The sequence below is a fragment of the Oncorhynchus kisutch genome, linkage group LG4 (genome assembly GCF_002021735.2).
Source record: "Oncorhynchus kisutch isolate 150728-3 linkage group LG4, Okis_V2, whole genome shotgun sequence".
NCBI lineage: Eukaryota > Metazoa > Chordata > Actinopteri > Salmoniformes > Salmonidae > Oncorhynchus > Oncorhynchus kisutch.
Genome location: NC_034177.2, coordinates 75,947,669 through 75,961,384, shown reverse-complemented (window position 1 = coordinate 75,961,384; position 13,716 = coordinate 75,947,669).

The following is a 13,716-nucleotide window of genomic DNA, read 5'->3' as shown; positions in this document are numbered from 1 at the left end:
TTTATTTAACCAGGTAGGCTAGTTGAGAACACCTTTATTTAACCAGGTAGGCTAGTTGAGAACACCTTTATTTAACCAGGTAGGCTAGTTGAGAACACCTTTATTTAACCAGGTAGGCTAGTTGAGAACACCTTTATTTAACCAGGTAGGCTAGTTGAGAACACCTTTATTTAACCAGGTAGGCTAGTTGAGAACACCTTTATTTAACCAGGTAGGCTAGTTGAGAACACCTTTATTTAACCAGGTAGGCTAGTTGAGAACACCTTTATTTAACCAGGTAGGCTAGTTGAGAACACCTTTATTTAACCAGGTAGGCTAGTTGAGAACACCTTTATTTAACCAGGTAGGCTAGTTGAGAACACCTTTATTTAACCAGGTAGGCTAGTTGAGAACAAGTTCTCATTTGCAACTGCGACCTGGCCAAGATAAAGCATAGCAGTGTGAACAGACAACACAGAGTTACACATGGAGTAAACACTTAACAAGTCAATAACACAGTAGAAAAAAACAAAACAAACAAAGGGGGAGTCTATATACAATGTGTGCAAAAGGCATGAGGAGGTAGGCGGATAATTACAATTTTGCAGATTAACACTGGAGTGATGAATGATCAGATGGTCATGTACAGGTAGAGATATTGGTGTGCAAAAGAGCAGAAAAGTAAATAAATAAAAACAGTATGGGGATGAGGTAGGTGAAAATGGGTGGGCTATTTACCAATAGACTATGTACAGCTGCAGCGATCGGTTAGCTGCTCAGATAGCTGATGTTTGAAGTTGGTGAGGGAGATAAAAGTCTCCAACTTCAGCGATTTTTGCAATTCGTTCCAGTCACAGGCAGCAGAGTACTGGAACGAAAGGCGGCCAAATTAGGTGTTGGCTTTAGGGATGATCAGTGAGATACACCTGCTGGAGCGGGTGCTACGGATGGGTGTTGCCATCGTGACCAGTGAACTGAGATAAGGCGGAGCTTTACCTAGCATGGACTTGTAGATGACCTGGAGCCAGTGGGTCTGGCGACGAATATGTAGCGAGGGCCAGCCGACTAGAGCATACAAGTCGCAGTGGTGGGTGGTATAAGGTGCTTTAGTGACAAAACGGATGGCACTGTGATAGACTGCATCCAGTTTGCTGAGTAGAGTGTTGGAAGCCTTTTTGTAGATGACATCGCCGAAGTCGAGGATCGGTAGGATAGTCAGTTTTACTAGGGTAAGCTTGGTGGCGTGAGTGAAGATGGCTTTGTTGCGGAATAGAAAGCCGACTCTTGATTTGATTTTCGATGGGAGATGTTTGATATGAGTCTGGAAGGAGAGTTTGCAGTCTAGCCAGACACCTAGGTACTTATAGATGTCCACATATTCAAGGTCGGAACCATCCAGGGTGGTGATGCTAGTCGGGCATGCGGGTGCAGGCAGCGATCGGTTGAAAAGCATGCATTTGGTTTTACTAGCGTTTAAGAGCAGTTGGAGGCCACGGAAGGAGTGTTGTATGGGATTGAAGCTCGTTTGGAGGTTAGATAGCACAGTGTCCAATGACGGGCCGAAAGTATATAGAATGGTGTCGTCTGCGTAGAGGTGGATCAGGGAATCGCCCGCAGCCAGAGCAACATCATTGATATATACAGAGAAAAGAGTCGGCCCGAGAATTGAACCCTGTGGCACCCCCATAGAGACTGCCAGAGGACCGGACAGCATGCCCTCCGATTTGACACACTGAACTCTGTCTGCAAAGTAATTGGTGAACCAGGCAAGGCAGTCATCCGAAAAACCGAGGCTACTGAGTCTGCCGATAAGAATATGGTGATTGACAGAGTCGAAAGCCGATGAAAAGTCGATGAAGACGGCTGCACAGTACTGTCTTTTATCGATGGCGGTTATGATATCGTTTAGTACCTTGAGTGTGGCTGAGGTGCACCCGTGACCGGCTCGGAAACCAGATTGCACAGCGGAGAGGGTACGGTGGGATTCGAGATGGTCAGTGACCTGTTTGTTGACTTGGCTTTCGAAGACCTTAGATAGGCAGGGCAGGATGGATATAGGTCTGTAACAGTTTGGGTCCAGGGTGTCTCCCCCTTTGAAGAGGGGGATGACTGCGGCAGCTTTCCAATCCTTGGGGATCTCAGACGATATGAAAGAGAGGTTGAACAGGCTGGTAATAGGGGTTGCGACAATGGCGGAGGATAGTTTCAGAAATAGAGGGTCCAGATTGTCAAGCCCAGCTGATTTGTACGGGTCCAAGTTTTGCAGCTCTTTCAGAACATCTGCTATCTGGATTTGGGTAAAGGAGAACCTGGAGAGGCTTGGGCGAGGAGCTGCGGGGGGGGCGGAGCTGTTGGCCGAGGTTGGAGTAGCCAGGAGGAAGGCATGGCCAGCCGTTGAGAAATGCTTATTGAAGTTTTCGATAATCATGGATTTATCGGTGGTGACCGTGTTACCTAGCCTCAGTGCAGTGGGCAGCTGGGATGAGGTGCTCTTGTTCTCCATGGACTTCACAGTGTCCCAGAACTTTTTGGAGTTGGAGCTACAGGATGCAAACTTCTGCCTGAAGAAGATATTACATGGACAAAATACCAACAAATCTCAAAATGAATAGGAGGATGTAAAAATATAATTTCAGCCTGTGGTGCCTTAAAAAGGCTGTTACAATGTTAACATTAGAGCCCAACTTTCATATTTTGGTTCAGTTGAGTGAGAACGGGTCCACACTTCCTCTTTCAGTTTACATGTGGAGTTGTTTTAATGTTGGGTGTCATGTTTCATTGGCCTGGTGGGTCTTACAGATAGGGATGAAATCTAACCAACTCGTATTTTATCATCCATTTTACACGGTATGACCAGCCTTTCCTTCTTTATTTTATTCCACATTTCATTAGTTGCCACAACTAGGTTAAGCCACAGTTAAACCACAGAGCTAGCACTCCAATTAAAAAACACAGCAAATCAAAAGACATCCCCTGCTGGCTTGTGTCACATCAACCGTTTTGTTTGGGTGTAATATAAAAGGAAACGGATGCCTGGGCAACAAGAGATTACCAACGCAGCCACGGCCTTTGGAATTCCAACGGAGACATGTTTGCTGGTATGCCACTTCCCTCAGGCAGGCCTCCCCATTACTGCATCCAATCAAAGTGATGACATGGGTTTCTGAATCGTTTACATTCACCGGCTTTACACAGAGAGCTGCTTTGATGTTTCCCTATTGAAAATATTATATTGTGGCCCAAGGCAGATACAGTACTGTAGTTCAGGATGGAATTATACTTACATGCCGTATGAGACTTAAAACAGTAACAGTCCAGCGTGCACGCTGTTGCATTGTGTGAGTCATTATAGTGTAACAGAATCGTAGGTGATGTACTATGTCACTGTGTCACACATAGACTGGACATGCATGTGATCTGCTGTACATGGCATCCATATACTCATCCATCTGCAAAGGTAGATACTGTAGCTGACGGAGAGTCTACAGAGTCTAGACCATGACTGAATTCATACTAGATCAATTATAGTCGGGCCTTTCAGTGTTCAGTTCCTCTTCTTGCCTTCATTCTAGCCCACCAAGACACCTCAGCCAACCCCAGCCATTTCAAATGCCATATCAATGTGCAAAAGGTCTTCAGCCAGGCGGTAATTTGACATCATGTTCTTCGCTCACCCAGAGCAAATTATATCAGCGTAGTTGCCCCGTCCATTTGCTTTTCCTAGCGAAGTGTCCCTGTGCAAACAGAGTACTGGCTCTGGAGATCTAATGTACCCGACAGTATGTTCAGAAGCTCACTGCACCAGAGCATGAACTAAACATGCCTTAAATATTGTATGTTTTTATTGCATTAGAATTGTAAATATTGTGATTTGTATGATTATGTGCAGGGCACCCTTGTAAAAGAGGCCTTGGTCTCAATGGGATTTCCCTTTTTTTTTTAAAGGTTTACAAAATAAATGCTTCCTCACTTTCATAAGAAGCTCCCGATGGGTTAAAAACAAATTATTGTTACATAAAACACTCCTTTATGGAAGAGATTTGATATGCAATGAAGTGTTCTGATTTCCTGCAGACATTGGGGAGATGGTGGTGATCTGTTCTTCTCATTAGTCTCCTCCTTTATGTCGATCTGTTCATTCTGTTTGTGTGCCACGGGAGGGAGAAAGGAGAGGGGAGGAGAGGGGGAGCTGGATCAAAGTGCTGACTAAGTGCTGCTGGTTTACATAGGCAGCAATCATACACTATAATATATGAGAATCATACTGTATAAAATAATTGATGAGAACCATAGACGTTGGGGTTGGAGACGACTGAACCTGCTGTTACAGACTGCCGTTTGTGCAGGTTGGCTTTGCAGGAGGGCAACATAACCCTCTAGCCTCCTAGAGTGTTGGAGCATTGTGGGTATGTTTGTTGCTATGTAATCTCACTGAGTGGTCTTCCCACAGACAGCTCTTGGGTATAATTATATGGGTCTTCTATCTGACTGCTAGAGAGGTTGAGTCATTCAAATGTTACTGTAAACCATGGTGTTTACAGGAACATGATGAATAGGTGGTAGAGCATTAAGACGTTAGAAAACACTGTGTGCATGTGGGAGTGTGTATAGGCATCTATTCATATGCAGGCAGAAATCATGGTTTAGTCCAATCAAATGTTATTCGTCACGTACACAGTTTACAGCAAGGTGCAGTAAAATGCTTTCGTGCTTCAATGCAGTACATGAATCAATAACAGTAATAACAATAAGTGTAGTCCGGTCCATTGTAATAATGGACCGGACTACACTGTATGTACAATAGACAGTGGGTAGTGACTTGGTCACGCAATGGAATCTACAGTACGAATACAACAGCAGTGTTGACTGTTAGTTAGTTAGTTAGTTAGTTCTGAGTGCGTGTGGATGCGTGTGTGTGTGTGTGTGTGTTTATGGGTGTTTGTGTGTGTAAATGTGTGTGTTCGTGCTTCTCCGCTGAGGGCCATGCATCTTTTTGACGCAAACACAAATCTGGGCTTGGGTGTGGACAGAGTGTGTTCCTGTGGGAGAGGCGAGCCATACATACCGCCTCCTCACTTAAGCCACCATAATAATAAGGCAATAATGTTGAGAGGAGGCGCCTCCACGCCAGCACATCTCTCCAAGGGGCACTGCTCTTACATTGATCTCTTCATCTCACTGGCTCCTCTCTCTCGGTCTCTCTCGGGGTCTCTCTCTCTCGGGGTCTCTCTCTCCGTCTCTCTCGGGTCTCTCTCGGGGTCTCTCTCTCCGTCTCTCTCGGGGTCTCTCTCGGGGTCTCTCTCTGTCTCTCTCTCCTTCTCTCTCTCTCAGTCTCTCTCTCTCTCTCAGTCTCTCTCTCTCCATCTCTCTCTCTCTGTCTCTCTCTCTCTGTCTCTCTCTCCGTCTCTCTCTCTCCATCTCTCTCTCTGTCTCTCTCTCCATCTCTCTGTCTCTCTCTCTCTGTCTCTCCATCTCTCTCTGTCTCTCTCTCTCTGTCTCTCTCTCTCCGTCTCTCTCTCTCCATCTCTCCGTCTCTCTCTCTCCGTCTCTCTCTCCGTCTCTCCGTCTCTTCGTCTCTCTCTCTGTCTCTCTCTCTGTCTCTCTCTCTGTCTTTCTCTCTCTCTCTCTCCGTCTTTCTCTCTCTCTCTCTCCGTCTCTCTCTCTGTCTCTCTCCGTCTCTCTCTCTGTCTCTCTCTCTGTCTCTCTCTCTCTGTCTCTCTCTCTCTCTGTCTCTCTCTCTCTGTCTCTCTCTCTCTCTCTGTCTCTCTCTCTCTCCGTCTCTCTCTCCGTCTCTTCGTCTCTCTCTCTCTGTCTGTCTCTCTCTCGCTGTCTCCATCACTCTCTCTCTCTCTCCATCTCTCTCTTTCCGTCTCTCTCTCTCCGTCTCTCTCTCTGTCTCTCTTTCTGTCTCTCTCTCCGTCTCTCTCTCCGTCTCTCTCTCCGTCTCTCTCTCCGTCTCTCTCTCTGTCTCTCTCTCTGTCTCTCTCTCTGTCTCTCTCTCGCCTCTCTCTCGGCCTCTCTCTCTCCGTCTCTCTCTCTCTGTCGCTCTCTCTCCGTCTCTCTCAATTCAATTCAATTCAATTCAAGGGGCTTTATTAGCATGGGAAACATGTGTTAACATTGCCAAAGCAAGAGAGGTAGATAATATACAAAAGTGAAATAAACAATAAAAAATTAACAGTAAACATTACACGTACAGAAGTTTCTAAACAATTAAAGACATTACAAATGTAATATTATATATATACAGTGTTGTAACAATGTACAAATGGTTAAAGTACACAAGGGAAAATAAATAGGCATAAATATGGGTTGTATTTACAATGGTGTTTGTTCTTCACTGGTTGCCCTTGTGGCAACAGGTCACAAATCTTGCTGCTGTGATGGCACACTGTGGAATTTCACCCAGTAGATATGGGAGTTTATCAAAATTGGATTTGTTTTCAAATTCTTTGTCGATCTGTGTAATCTGGGGGAAATATGTCTCTCTTATATGGTCATACATTGGGCAGGAGGTTAGGAAGTGCAGCTCAGTTTCCACCTCATGTTGTGGGCAGTGAGCACATAGCCTGTATTCTCTTGAGAGCCATGTCTGTCTATGGTGGCCTTTCTCTATAGCAAGGCTATGCTCACTAAGTCTGTACATAGTCAAAGCTTTCCTTAAGTTTGGGTCAGTCACAGTGGTCAGGTATTCTGCCGCTGTGTACTCTCTGTTTAGGGCCAAATAGCATTCTAGTTTGCTCTGTTTTTTTGTTAATTCTTTCCAATGTGTCAAGTATTTATCTTTTTGTTTTCTCATGATTTGCTTCTGTGGGGTTTGTTTGTGTTTGTGAACAGAGCCCCGGGACCAGCTTGCTTAGGGGACTCTTCTCCAGGTTCCTCTCTGTAGGTGATGGCTTTGTTATGGAAGGTTTGGGAATCGCTTCCTTTTAGGTGGTTGTAGAATTTAACGGCTCTTTTCTGGATTTTGATCATTAGTGGATATCGGCCTAATTCTGCTCTGCATGCATTATTTGGTGTTCTACGTTGTACACGGAGGATATTTTTTGCAGAATTCTGCATGCAGAGTCTCAATTTGGTGTTTGTCCCATTTTGTGAAGTCTTGGTTGGTGAGCGGACCCCAGACCTCACAACCATAAAGGGCAATGGGCGCTATGACTGATTCAAGTTTTTCTCTCTCTCCATCACTCTCTCTCTGTCTCTATCTCTCAGTCTCTGTCTCTATCTCTCAGTCTCTATCTCTCTCTCTCAGTCTCTATCTCTCTCTCTGTCTCTCTCTCTCTCCTCGTCTCTCTCTCTCTCTCTTCGTCTCACTCTCTCTGTCTCTCTCTCTCTCTTTGTCTCTCTCTCTGTCTCTCTCTCTCTCCTCGTCTCTCTCTCTCTCTGTCTCTCTCTCTCTCCTCGTCTCACTCTCTTCGTCTCTCTCTCTTCGTCTCTCTCTCTCTCTCATATAATAAGGCAATAATGTTTGGAGGGGGCACCTCCACACCAGCACATCTCTCCAACTCCCTGCTTTTTCCCCATAAATGTATTATACATAGCCTGCACAATCCTTTATTAAAGCTATAATCCTGTATTGAAAGAAAACAAAGCATACTCCCCACCCCAGTTTCTCTAAAAAGCTAGGGGATGGGGTCTGGAGAAGTGTAACCACTCTCAAATTCATAGCTATGAATGCAAGGACATTCACGTTCCAACAAACATTGGAGTAAGCGTATATTTTGGGTTCTGATGGGTTAGATAAACTAAGCTCATGGGGCATTTATGAGTTATATTCTTCAATAATCAATGGGTATATATCAGTAATTAATAAGTCCAAAAATGGATTTAGCAACTAACGATTCTAGATTTAAATGGCTAAGCCAGGTGGAGAATGGAAAAGCGTGTGAATCCAAGCTCGAAGAGGAGGAGGGGAATAGGACACAGAAGAGAGAGAGAGCAAGAGAGAAGCAAGTAGAGCCAGACTGACATCATTACTCAAACTCTGGCACCAGACTGTGACCAGCAGGTAGTGCCACCAGGCCATTGCAGCCTTGGCCCTGATTGGTTCTAGTCATGTGAAAACCTTGGTCATGATTGGCTCACCACGGCTTCAGAATCCCAGCTCAACACTGCCCCCTGTCTGGCAGATCTGTCACCGAGGCAAGTTCTTTACAGCAACGGTGCATCAACACACAGACACTTATCTTTTCCACTCATGTCAAAAACCACTCTGTCCATACAGTTAACAACGCAGATTAGCGTTTTTCATCATGAAACTTGGTCTGATGGCAGCTCTACAGAGTGGTCACTAGTTGGCACAGCCACAGTCATACAATCTGATTTTAAGCCTAACTCTAACCAAACTGCTAACCCTAATGTGAAACCTTAACCTTAAATTAAGACAACAAAAATGTTTTTACAATATATACAATTTAGAATTTTCAGCTGGCCTATGAGAAGTCAACCAGCGTTAACAATAACAAGCGGTTTTTACAAAACTTTATGGAAACAAGGAAGCTGTATTTTCTGTCTGGGAATTCAAGTTTGAGTGAAAAAGTTTTACAATAAATTGCGTATGTGTGTGTGTGCGTATGTGCATGCTTCACCACCCATGGTGAGTATGTATTCTTGTATTGTGAGCCATGTATATCTCAGTGTGTTATCACATATTCAAGTGTTTATGGATGCACACCAGCAGCTTCTTCCACACTAAAATGGCGGGTGAAATCCACAGTTTGATTCATTATACCGCAGTGGAATTATGCTGCAGATGCCTGCCACTTGGGGAGATGGCTCCATATTCACAGCCCCCGATGCATTCATAAATCAAGCTGCCTAATGTTCTGTGTGTCATGTGCTTCAGGCAGAGGATGAAAGGGAGAAATAAAGATTCCTGAGAACGAGGGATTTCAACTCATAGTTCTTTGTGTTAAGAACCCGTGTTGATGTGGACCGTAGCGGCCCACAAGACCAATAATACTCCATCAGTCAACGCTGTGTGGAGAGTGTAAGGCTTTGGGGGACAGAAACACACTCACACACACACGGATAGTTGGACATGCACACAAACACACACAGCAGTCTTTATCTCAAGTCTCATTAACGCTAAGCAGAGAGAGAGAAAGTGATGTCTGGTGTTGTGGTAGTCTTGCAGATGGAGCTGAAATGTACCAAATAGACGTATTGTACAGCCCGGTTGTTGGCAGCTTACTTGACTGTCAGACAGACTTCGGAAAGCATGTATTTATCGTGAGTATAAAACTACCTCTCCAATGACATCAAGTCGAGAGACGTGCAAACAGAAATCAACGACATCAGAGACGTTTATTAGTAGACACTAAGACTGTAATTAACTCTCAATATAGGATGATACTATTTCTGTTCAGTCTGATTGCTTTCTAAAGTATATTTTCATCTTGTGATAAAGTATGTATTTCACCAGTTCAACCTTGGTTAGTTTTCATTATAGCTATTCATATAACAATGATTAATTACATTTCTGAATAAATGGTTTCCTACTCCGGTATGAAGAGGTTTTGCCTTTCATTTCCATTATCACTATGCTGTTGAGAGGCTTTCACAGTAAGAACTAGGGCTGGGAATTGCCAGGGACCTCACAATACGATATTATCACAATACGATATTATCACAATACTTAGGTGCCAATACAATATGTATTGCGATTCTCACGATTTCCACAATTCTATACAGTATGTACTGACATTTGATACTGATTTGTATTGTGATTCAATGTTCCAAACATATTGCAGACCATATGTCTGCTGCAGAGAGACAAGAGAATACCATGAGAAAATTAGTTTTGATCAGTCATGGAAATAAAATAGCTGAAAACAAATTGGCTCCATATTTAAAAATAAGATGGAGAACAAGCGATGAAGAGAAAATACTGGAGTTGTGCTGGAGGTACAGCAAACTAGTACAAAAATACTGGAGTTGTGCTGGAGGTACAGCAAACTAGTACAAAAATACTGGAGTTGTGCTGGAGGTACAGCAAACTAGTACAAAAATATTGTTGAGATATTGTCAAAACGAGACATCGTTTAAATAATACCCCCATAAGTAACTGTATTGATTGTTCCCCCATCACCAGTAAGAACACCCAATTAGAGTGTTTTATCCCTTTATCCCTTTATGCCTAATTATCTATCCTAAAACTATACTTAAGGACAAAGTGATCAACAATATAACAACTTCTTAATGGTCTTTGAGGCAACAAAGATCAATTACTGTTAGGTTGAAAGAGAAAGGTTGATAAACAGAGCAGGAGAGAGAGAGAGGTTGATAAAGAGAGCAGGAGAGAGAGAAAGAGAGCAGGAGAGAGAGATATGTTTATAAAGAGAGCAGGAGAGAGAGATGTTGATAAAGAGAGCAGGAGAGAGAGAGAGATGTTTATAAAGAGAGAGAGAGATGTTTATAAAGAGAGCAGGAGAGAGAGAGCAGGAGAGAGAGAGAGAGATGTTGATAAAGAGAGCAGGAGAGAGAGAAAGAGATGTTTATAAAGAGAGCAGGAGAGAGAGAGATGGTGATAAAGAGAGCAGGAGAGAGAGAGAGGTTGATAAAGAGAGCAGGAGAGAGAGAGGTTGATAAAGAGAGCAGGAGAGAGAGAAAGAGAGCAGGAGAGAGATATGTTTATAAAGAGAGCATGAGAGAGAGAGAGAGAGAGAGAGGTTGATAAAGAGAGCAGGAGAGAGAGAAAGAGAGAGGTTGATAAAGAGAGGAGGAGAGAGAGAAAGAGAGAGGTTGATAAAGAGAGCAGGAGAGAGAGAAAGAGAGAGGTTGATAAAGAGAGCAGGAGAGAAAGAGAGAGGTTGATAAAGAGAGCAGGAGAGAGAGAAAGAGAGGTGTTGATAAAGAGAGCAGGAGAGAGAGAAAGAGAGAGGTTGTTAAAGAGAGCAGGAGAGAGAGAAAGAGAGAGGTTGATAAAGAGAGCAGGAGAGAGAGAAAGAGAGGTGTTGATAAAGAGAGCAGGAGAGAGAGAAAGAGAGAGGTTGATAAAGAGAGGAGGAGAGAGAGAAAGAGAGAGAGAGGTTGATAAAGAGAGCAGGAGAGAGAGAAAGAGAGGTGTTGATAAAGAGAGCAGGAGAGAGAGAAAGAGAGAGGTTGATAAAGAGAGCAGGAGAGAGAGAAAGATAGGTGTTGATAAAGAGAGCAGGAGAGAGAGAAAGAGAGAGGTTGATAAAGAGAGCAGGAGAGAGAGAAAGAGAGAGTTTGATAGAGAGAAAGAGAGAGGTTGATAAAGAGAGCAGGAGAGAGAGAAAGAGAGGTGTTGATAAAGAGAGCAGGAGAGAGAGAGAGAGAGAGAGGTTGATAAAGAGAGAAAGAGAGAGAGAGAGAGGTTGATAAAGAGAGAAAGAGAGATGTTGATAAAGAGAGCAGGAGAGAGAGAGAGAGACAGAGAGAGAGAGACAGAGACAGAGACAGAGACAGAGACAGAGAGAGAGAGAGAGAGAGAGAGAGAGAGAGAGAGAGAGAGAGAGAGAGAGAGAGAGAGAGAGAGAGAGAGAGAAAGAGAGAGACAGAGGAGAGAGAGAAAGAGAGATGTTGATAAGAGAGGAGGAGAGAGAGAAAGAGAGAGACAGAGAGAGAGAGAGAGAGAGACAGAGAGAGAGAGAAGAGAGATGGTGATAAAGAGAGCAGGAGAGAGAGAAAGAGAGAGACAGAGAGAGAGACAGAGAGAGAGAGAAAGAGAAGGTTGATAAGAGAGAAAGAGAGAGGTTGATAAAGAGAGCAGGAGAGAGAGAAAGAGAGTGGTTGATAAAGAGAGGAGGAGAGAGAGAAAGAGAGGTGTTGATAAAGAGAGCAGGAGAGAGAGAAAGAGAGAGGTTGATAAAGAGAGAAAGAGAGATGTTGATAAAGAGAGCAGGAGAGAGAGAAAGAGAGATGTTGATAAAGAGAGCAGGAGAGAGAGAGAGAGAGAGAGAGAGAGAGAGAGAGAGAGAGAGAGAGGTTGATAAAGAGAGAAAGAGAGATGTTGATAAAGAGAGAAAGAGAGAGGTTGATAAAGAGAGAAAAGAGAGAGGTTGATAAAGAGAGCAGGAGAGAGAGAAAGAGAGAGGTTGATAAAGAGAGGAGGAGAGAGAGAAAGAGAGGTGTTGATAAAGAGAGAAAGAGAGATGTTGATAAAGAGAGCAGGAGAGAGAGAAAGAGAGATGTTGATAAAGAGAGGAGGAGAGAGAGAAAGAGAGAGGTTTGATAAAGAGAGAAAGAGAGATGTTGATAAAGAGAGCAGGAGAGAGAGAAAGAGAGATGTGTGATAAAGAGAGGAGGAGAAGCGAGAAAGAGAGAGACAGAGAGAGAGAGAGAGAAGAGACAGAGAGAGAGAGAAAGAGAGATGGTGATAAAGAGAGCAGGAGAGAGAGAAAGAGAGAGACAGAGAGAGAGACAGAGAGAGAGAGAAAGAGAGAGGTTGATAAAGAGAGAAAGAGAGAGGTTGATAAAGAGAGCAGGAGAGAGAGAAAGAGAGTGGTTGATAAAGAGAGGAGGAGAGAGAGAAAGAGAGGTGTTGATAAAGAGAGCAAGGAGAGAGAGAAAGAGAGAGGTTGATAAAGAGAGAAAGAGAGATGTTGATAAAGAGAGCAGGAGAGAGAGAAAGAGAGATGTTGATAAAGAGAGCAGGAGAGAGAGAGAGGAGAGAGAGAGAGAGAGAGAGAGAGAGAGAGGTTGATAAAGAGAGAAAGAGAGATGTTGATAAAGGAAGAAAGAGAGAGGTTGATAAAGAGAGGAAAGAGAGAGGTGATAAAGAGAGCAGGAGAGAGAGAAAGAGAGAGGTTGATAAAGAGAGGAGGAGAGAGAGAAAGAGAGGTGTTGATAAAGAGAGAAAGAGAGATGTTGATAAGAGAGCAGGAGAGAGAGAAAGAGAGATGTTGATAAAGAGAGGAGGAGAGAGAGAAAGAGAGAGGTTGATAAAGAGAGAAAGAGAGATGTTGATAAAGAGAGCAGGAGAGAGAGAAAGAGAGATGTTGATAAAGAGAGCAGGAGAGAGAGAGAGAGAGAGAGAGAGAGAGGTTGATAAAGAGAGAAAGAGAGATGTTGATAAAGAGAGAAAGAGAGATGTTGATAAAGAGAGCAGGAGAGAGAGAAAGAGAGATGTTGATAAAGAGAGCAGGAGAGAGAGAGAGAGAGAGGTTGATAAAGAGAGAAAGAGAGATGTTGATAAAGAGAGCAGGAGAGAGAGAAAGAGAGATGTTGATAAAGAGAGCAGGAGAGAGAGAGAGAGAGAAGAGAGAGAGAGAGAGAGAGAGAGAGAGAGAGAGAGAGAGAGAGAGAGAGAGGTTGATAAAGAGAGCAGGGAGAGAGAGAAAGAGAGATGTTGATAAAGAGAGAAAGAGAGATGTTGATAAAGAAAGCAGGAGAGAGAGAAAGAGAGATGTTGATAAAGAGAGCAGGAGAGAGAGAGAGAGAGAGAGAGAGAGAGACAGAGAGAGAAGGAGAGAGAGAGAGAGAGAGAGACAGAGAGAGAGAGAGAGAGAGAGAGAGAGAGACAGAGAGAGAGGTTGATAAAGAGAGCAGGAGAGAGAGAAAGAGAGATGTTGATAAAGAGAGCAAGAGAGAGAGAGGTAGACGACAGACAGACAGAGAAACAGAGAGACAGACAGACAGACACGCACACAGCTGACAGCCATGGCCACCTGGTGTTTGCTGTAGTATCCATTTTCAGTGTTGGCCTGTGAAGGTAAAACCAACCTGTCCTCCCCTGAACAGGTCCCTATTCACTTTATGTGTGAGTGGGACAGG